The sequence below is a fragment of the Dama dama genome, chromosome 4 (genome assembly GCF_033118175.1).
Source record: "Dama dama isolate Ldn47 chromosome 4, ASM3311817v1, whole genome shotgun sequence".
NCBI lineage: Eukaryota > Metazoa > Chordata > Mammalia > Artiodactyla > Cervidae > Dama > Dama dama.
Genome location: NC_083684.1, coordinates 46,209,484 through 46,218,479, shown reverse-complemented (window position 1 = coordinate 46,218,479; position 8,996 = coordinate 46,209,484).

Here is an 8,996-nt window from a genome sequence, read left to right as displayed (position 1 = left end):
TAATTTAGTCTCTGGTTTCCTTTTCTAAACCCAGCTTTCACATACAGAAGTTCTCATTTCACATGCTACTGAATCTTAGCTTGAAGGGTTTTGAGCATAACCTTACTAGCCTGTGAAATATGTGCAACTACTCATCAAGACAGTCTTGTACTGGCACAAAAACAGAACTATAGACCAATGGAACAAGATAAACAGCCCAGAGATAAACCCACGCACCAATGGGCACCTTATCATTGATAAAGGAGGCAAGAATATACAATGGAGAAAAGATTCTCTCTTCGATAAGTGGTGCTGGAAAAACTGAATAGCTACATGCAAAAGAATAAAATTAGAACACTTCCTAACACTATACATAAAGATAAATTCAAAATGGACTAAAGAACTAAATATAAGGAAGAAACTATTAAGATCTTGGGGGAAAACATAGGCAGTACACTCCTTAACATAAGTCATAGCAAGATGCTCTATGACCCACTTCCTAGAATAGTGGAAATAAGAACAAAAATAAACAAATAGACCTAGTTAAACTTAAAAGTTTATGCATAGCAAAGGAAATTATAAATAAGGTGAAAAGACAACCTCAGAATGGGAGAAAATAATAGGTAATGAAACAACTGACAAAAGATTAATCTCCAAAATATATAAGCAGCTCATGCAGCTCACTACCAGAAAAACAAAAAACCAAATCAAAAAAGGGGCAGAAGACCTAAACAGACATTTCTCCAAAGAAGACATACAGATAGCTAATAAACACATGAAAAGATGCTCAACATTGCTCATTATTACAGAAATGCAAATCAAACCTACAACGAGGTTTCACCTCACCCTGGATAGAATAGCCATTATCAAAAAATGAATGCTGGAGAGGGTGTGGAGAAAAGGGAACCCTCTTGCACTGTTGGTGGGATTGTAAATTGATAGAGAACACTTTGGAGAACAATAGGGAGATTCCTTTAAAAACTAGGGATAAAACTACCATGTGATCCAATAATCTCCCTACTGGTCATATACCCTGAGGAAACCATAATTGAAAAAGATACATGTACCCCAATGTGCAATGCAGCACTGTTTACAATAGCTAGGACATGGAAGCAACCTAGATGTCCATCAACAGATGAATAGAAAAGGAAGTGGTATGAGTGATATAGAATATTACTCAGCCATAAAGAAGAATGCATTTGAGTCACGTCTAGAGCCTATTATACAGAGGGAAGTAAGTCATTAAGAAAAAAACAAATATCATGTATATATGAAATCTAGAAAGATGGTACTGATGAACTTATTAGCAGAGCAGCAATGGAGATGCAGACATAGAGACAGACTTGTGGACACAGTTGGGGAAGGCAAGAGAGGGACGAATTGAAAGAGTAACATTGAAACATATACATTATCATATGTAAAATAGATAGCCAGTGAGAATTATCTGTATGATGTAGGGATCTCAAACCTGGTGCTCTGTGACAACCTGGAGGGGTGTGATGGGGTGGGAGGTGAAAAGGACGATTCAAGAGGGAGGGGACATATATATATATATATACCTATGACTGATTCATGTTGACATATGGCAGAAAAACAGCATAATATTGTAAAGCAATTATCCTCTAATTAAAAATAAATAAAATAGAAAAAAAAAAATACCAAGATCATGGCATCCTGTCCCATCACTTCATGGCAAACAGAAGGGGAAGCAGTGACAGATTTTATTTTCTTGGGCTCCAAAATCACTGCGGACAGTGACTGCAGCCATGAAATTAAAGATACTTGCTACTTAGAAAAAGAGCTATGAGAAACGTAGACAATGTGTTAAAAAGCAGAAACATCATTTTGCCAACAAAGGTCCATACAGTCAAAGCTACTGTTTTTCCAGCAGTCATGTACAGTTGTGAGAGTTGGGACATAAAGAAGGCTGAGAAAGAGGGAAAAAAAGAAGGCTGAGCACCAAAGAACTGATGTTTTCAAATTATGGTGCTGGAGAAAACTTTTGAGAGTCCCTTGGAGGGACTGGGGGCAGGAGGAGAAGGGGACGACAGAGGATGAGATGGCTGGATGGCATCACCAACTCGATGGACATGAGTTTGAGTAAACTCCAGGAGTTGGTAATGGACAGGGAGGCCTGGCGTGCTGCAATTCATGGGTTCGCAAAGAGTCAGACACGACTGAGCGACTGAACTGAACTGAATTGGAGTGCAAGATCAAACCAGTCAATCCTAATGTAAAATCAACCCTGAATACTCATTGAAAGGACTGATGCTAGAGCTCCAATATTATGGCCACCTGATGGGGAGGGCTGAATCATTGGAAAAGACTCTGATGCTGGGAAAGATTGAAGGCAAAAGTAGAAGGGGGCAGCAGAGGATGAGATGGTTAGATAGCATCACTGACTCAATGGACACGAATTTGAGCGAAGTCCAGTAGACAGTGGAGGACAGGGGAGCCAGGTGTGCTGCAGTCCATGGGGTTATAAAGAGTCAGACACGATTTAGTGACTGAGCAGCAACAACAACAAAAGCTAGACAACATACTACAAGGAAAGAAAGCTACAGGCTAATCTCCCTTAAGAATACTGATACAAAATTCCTCAAAAAAAAAAAAAAATGCTATTAGATTGAATTTAACATGTTGTTAAAAGTAATATACATGATGACCAAGTGGGATTTATTCCTGAAAACGCAAGGATTGTTCAACATACATGTTAATCAGTGCAATACACCACATAAACAGAAATAAAAGAAAATAATACACAATCACTCAGATTAATGCAGAACAAAATTCAACATACTTTCATGATAAAAAAAATTTTAAGAAACTTGTAATAGATGAAAACTTATTCAGTATGATAAAATACCATACATGAAAAACCCACAATTAACATGGCAAAAGGCTGAAAATTTTTCTTTAAAATCAGAAGCAAGATAAGGATGCCAGTTTTCACTATGTCTATTCAACAGTGTATTGGAAATATTAACCAGAGCACTTAAGCAAGGAAAATAAATAAAAGGCATTCAAATTAGAAAAGAAGTAGTTTTCTGTGTTCACAGATGACACACAAAAAATACTAAATATTCTACAAATAAATATGTTAGACTTAATAAATGAATTTGGCAAAGTTGCAAAATACAAATCAAATCCCCATGTCAGTTGTATTTCTATATAGTAATAATGAAAGATCCAAAAAGGAAATTGAGATGTTTTATTTATAATAGCATTAAAAATAAGTAAAATATGGTTGACCTTTGAACAACACAGGATTGAACTGTGTGGGTTCATATACATGTGGATTCTTTTTTCCAATAAATTCTACAGCAATACTACATGATCCATGGCTTGTTGAATCCATGGATATGGAACTTTGGTTATGGAGGACCAACTATAAACCCATATACAGAATTTTTATTGTGTAAAAGGTTGGTGCTCTAACCCCCACATTGTTCAAGGGTGAACTGTACTTAGGAATAAAATTACCAAAGTGGCAAAAGACTTGTATACTGAAAACAGCAAAACATTTTTGTGGGAAGCTAATAGAAAGATACCTTATGTTCATGAATTAGAATATTTAATATCATTAAATTATTATTTTTAATTATTTATTTATTTTTATTAGTATTATTATCATTAAACTATTATAATAATTATTATTGTCACTAATAATACCACTCCAAAATATCTAGAGAGTCCATGTAATCCCCTTTAAGATCCCAATGATGCTTTTGCAGTAGAAATACTCATCTTAAAGTGAATTTGTAATTTTAAGGGACTCCAAATAGCCAAAACAATCTTGAAAAAGTAAAACAGAGAGAATTCACACTTCCTGATTACAAAATTTAATATAAAGGTGCAATAATCAATGCAGCATGGTACTGACATAAAGACAGACATGCTGACTAACAGAATGGTATAGAGAACCCAGAAATGAGCCCCATGTATAAGGTCAAATGATTTGTAACAAGGGTACAAAGATCACTCAGTAGGGAAAAGGAAAGTCTTTTCCACAAATGGTGCTGAAAAAAAAGGATATCAACATGTCAAAAAATGAAAAAAAATTGAAATAAAAATGACTGAAAATAAATCAAAGACCTAATTCTAAACAGCCAAAATTATACAACCTGTTGTGGGGAAATGACATCGCACATGGAAATGATTTCTTAGATATGACATCAAATATGTGAGCAAAAAAAAAGAAAAAATAGTTTATTTGGACTTCATCAAACTTAAACACTTTTATGCATCAAAGAACATTATTTAGTGATTCTTTCACAAAACTGGAGAAAACAGTTATGAATCATACATCTGATAAGAGTAATATTAAGAATATGTTAATAAAAAAAGAATATATTAATATAAAGAACTCCTACAATAACGTCAACAAAAACAAACAACTTGATTTAAAAATGGGTGAAGGACTTGAATACTTTTCCAAAGAAGGTACACAAATGGCTAATAAACATGTGAAAAGATGATCAGTAGCATTAATTATTATTAAAAGCAAATCAAAACCACAATGAAATGCCACCTCACATTTATCAGAACACAGGAAATACTAAAATGGCAAGGATGTGGAAAAATTGGAACCCTTCTGCATTGTGATTGGGATGCCAAAGTTTAGCTGCAGTGGAAAACAGTTTGGCATTTCCTCAGAAAGTTAAACACAGAATTACTATATGATCCAAAAATTCCACTTCTATGTATATATCCAAAAGAACTAAAAGAAGGGAGGACTCAAACAAGTTTCATAGCAACATTATTCATAATAACCAAAATATGGAAACAACTCAAATGTTCATCAACAGAATGATGAATTTTAAAAATGTCTGTGCATGCTAAGTCTCTTCAGTCATGTCTGATTCTTTGCTACCCCTTGGTCTATAGGACCACCAGGATCCTCTGTGCATGGGTTTCTCCAGGCAAGAATACTGAAGTGGGTTGCCCTTTTCTCCTCCAGGGGATCTTTCCAACCCAGGGATTGAACCCAGGGATCAAACCCACACCTCTTATGTCTCCTGCAAGGGCAGGTGGATTCTTTACCACTAGTGCCACCTGGGAAAACCCTCCACAGTCCATGTACATATAATGGAATATTACTCAATGTTTAAAAGGAATCTGCAGAAGGTGACTGCAGCCATGAAACTAAAAGATGCTTGCTCCTTGGAAGAAAAGCTATGACCAAACTAGATAGTATATTAAAAAGCAGAGACATCACTTTGCCAACAAAGGACTGTATAGTCAAAGTGAGGGCTTTCCTATTGTCATGTATGGTTTTGAGAGCTGGACCATAAAGAAGACTGAGCACTGAAGAATTGATACTTTTGAACTGTAGCCTTGGAGAAGACTCTTCAGAGTCTTCTTGCAGATATCAAATCAGTCATCTGAAAGGAAATCAACCCTGAATATTCATTGGAAGGACTTAATGCTGAAACTGAAGCTCCGATACTTTGGCCACCAGATGCGAAGAGCTGACTCATTGAAAAAGTCCTTGTTGCTGGAAAGGATTGAAGGCAGGAGGAGAAGGGGACAACAGCGGATGAGATGGTTAGATGGCATCACCAACTCAATGGAGATGAGTTTGAGCAAACTCCAGGAGGAGGTGAAGGACAGAAAAGCCTGGTGTGCTGCAGTCCATGGGGTCACAAAGAGTCAGACACAACTTAGCAACTGAACAATGGCAGCAACAAAAAAAGGAATGAAATTTTGATATATGTTACAACATGTTGAATCTTAAATATATTATACTTTGTAAAATAAGCCCTACTCAGACAGGAGTACTGAATGACCTCATTTTTATGACATGCTTATAATAGGTAAATGCATAGAAACCAGGAATAAAATAATGGTTACTGGGGACTAGGAATAGGGGGAAATGGGGTGTTATTATTTAGTGTGCACAGAATTTCTTTAGGGTGATGAAAATTAATGGAAATGTCTAGTGGTAATGGTTATACAATATTGTGAATGTACTCAGTATCCTTAAATTGTACATTTAGACTATGTTTTAAAAAATGCTTTGTTGTGTATTTTATCACAATAAAAATAATATACACACATGCATACATATATATGAGTGTGTGCATGCATTTTTCAAAAACTTAGGAAACAAAAAAAAAAAATCGTGGGCATACATCCAAACCTACCAATAAATTGCATTAAATATAAATGTTTTAAAGACACCAATTAGAAGATAGAGATTGTCAAAATAAATTTTGAAAAGACCCAACTATATGGTAGCAACAACAAAAAAACACTGTAAATGTCTTTTCACTGAAAGCTTAAAATAAAAGAATAGAAAATAATGTATCATGGAATACTAATCAAAAGAAATCTGGAACGCTTATATTAATATCATATAAAGCAAAAAATAATAAGAGCAATAAAATGTTAAAAATAATAAAGGGACAATACATATGGTAGAAAGGTCTGCTACAATTTTAAATTTGTATGTGCTTAACTATATAGCTTCAAAATACATGAAGCAAAAAATGATGAAACTGAAAAGAGAAATAGATTAATTCACAATTATAGTTGAATGCTTCCATATATCTGTTCCAGTTAAAGAAACAACAAATAGAAAATCATCAAAGAAACAGAAGAACTGAACACCATCAACCAACTGGATCTAATTAACATTTACAGAACACTTACCACAATAACAGCAGAACGCATATTCTTTGCAAGTTTACATGAAGCAATCACCAACATAGATCATATACTGGGTCAAAAATTTTTTAATTGAAATCATGCAAAGTATGCTCTCTGACCATACTATCTCAATTACTTTTGCCCTAAACATCATGCTCAGCTTTCAACAAAAATTTGTAATCATTCTAAAAAAGGAAGAGAAAAAAAAAATGTCTAAAGAGGCAAAACAAGCAGCAAAACCAGATTTAGATTTGGCAGAAATTTTGGATTTATCAGACTGAGAATTTAAAATAACTATAATTAATATGCTACATACTCCAATGGGGAAAAGTGGACAACATGAAATAACAGATGGATAATGTGAACACAGAGATAGAAATTATGAAAAAAATCAAAAGAAAATCCTAGGAAACCAAAAACAGGGTAACAAATGGAAAACGCTTTTGATGGGCTCACCATTAGACTAAACATAGCCAAGGAAAGAACAATAAGTTTGAAGATATACTAATAGAAACTTCCATAAGTGAAATGCAAAAAGAAAAACAAAAAATATGAAATGGACTGTGGTACAATTATAAAAAATAACATAAATGTAATCAGGATACCAGAAGAAAAATATTGAAGTAATAATGGTGGAAAATTTTCCAAAATTAATGACATACACCAAATTGCAGTCCCAGGAGCCTCAAATAACATCGAGTAGGATAAGTATCAAAACTACCATATCAAGGAATATATTCAAACTACAGAAAATCAATGACAAAGAGAAAATGTGAAAAAAGTGTATCCACAGAGGAACACAGATAACAATTACATCAGACTTCTTTTCAGAAATGATGCAAGCAAGAGGAGTATGAAGCTCAATATTTAAGAAAACAGCCACCAACTCAGAGTCTGTATCCAAAGTAATTATCTTTCAAAAGCAACAGAGAGATACTTTCTCTGACAAACAAAAATTGAGGGAATTTGTCACCAGTAGACCTGCCTTGCAAGAAATGTTAAAAAAAAAAAAAAAAAAAAAAGTTCTTCAGAGAGAAGAAAAATGATATAGTTAAGAAACTTAGATTTACATTAAGAAAGGAAGAAATAAATGAAGATAAAGTAAAATGTTATTTTTTAAATTCTTCCTTGGTCTAGTAGATAATACCTTGTTCAAACCAATAATAACAACAATGAATGAGTAGAATTTGGATAAGGGAAATGAAAGACAATAATATTATAAGGAATGGGAGGGAGGAATTGGGAATACTGTGTCATAAGATACTTGTACTACCAGTGAAGCATTATAGTGTTATTTAAAAGTAGCCTTGGATTAGTTGTAAAATATACTGCAAACCCTAGAGCAACCATCTTGAAACATTTTAAGAGAAGCTATAATTGATATGCTGAAAGAGGAAAAAATAGAATTATATAAAATGGTCCATGAATACCAGAGAAGGCAGAACAAAAAAGTAGAAGACAAGGGGGAAAAGTATAAGGACAATGAATTTTTTAAAAAGTTACAAGTATCATAATCCAGTTGTATCAACTATCACTTTATATGTGAATGGTCTAAATACACCAATAAAAAGACAGAGACTATCACAGTGAATAAAAACAATCCAAGACTCAACTGGAGTGGGTTGCCAAACAAACATAGCGTTTATAAGAAACTCATTTTATATAAAGGCACAGGTAGATTAAAAGTAAGGGGTAAATAAAGATATACCATACTAACACTCATCAAAAAACTTGGAGTAGCTGTATTAATTTCAAACAAATATGACTTTAGAGTAAGGAATATTATCAGAAATAAACAGAGACAATACATAATGATAAGGGGTCTTCTCCAAGAAGACAAAACCATCCTTAATGTTCATATGCCTAACAACAGAGCATCAAAACATGTGAGACAGAAATCTAACAGAACTTCAAAGAAAAATAGACAAATTCATTATTATAGTTGGAAACTTTGACATTCCTGTACCAGTAACTGACAGATTTAGTGGGCACAAAATCAGTAAGGATATAGTTGAATATACAGCACCATAAATCAACTGGATCTAATTGACTTTTATAGACCGCTTCATTCAATAAAGTAGAATACACATTCTTCTCAAGCCCACATGAACATTCACCATGATAAAACACATTCTAAGTTATAAAACATACTTAAACAAATTTGAAGGAATATATGTCATGCAAAGGATGCTCTCAGACCACAATGGAATAAACTAGAAATCTGTAACAGAAAGAGACCTGGAAAATCCCCAAATATTTGATGATTAAATACACTTCTAAATAATACATGGGTTAAAGAAGTCTCAGGAGAAATTTTAAAATAGTTTGAACTAAAACAAAATAAAAATGCAATCTATTAAGACTTG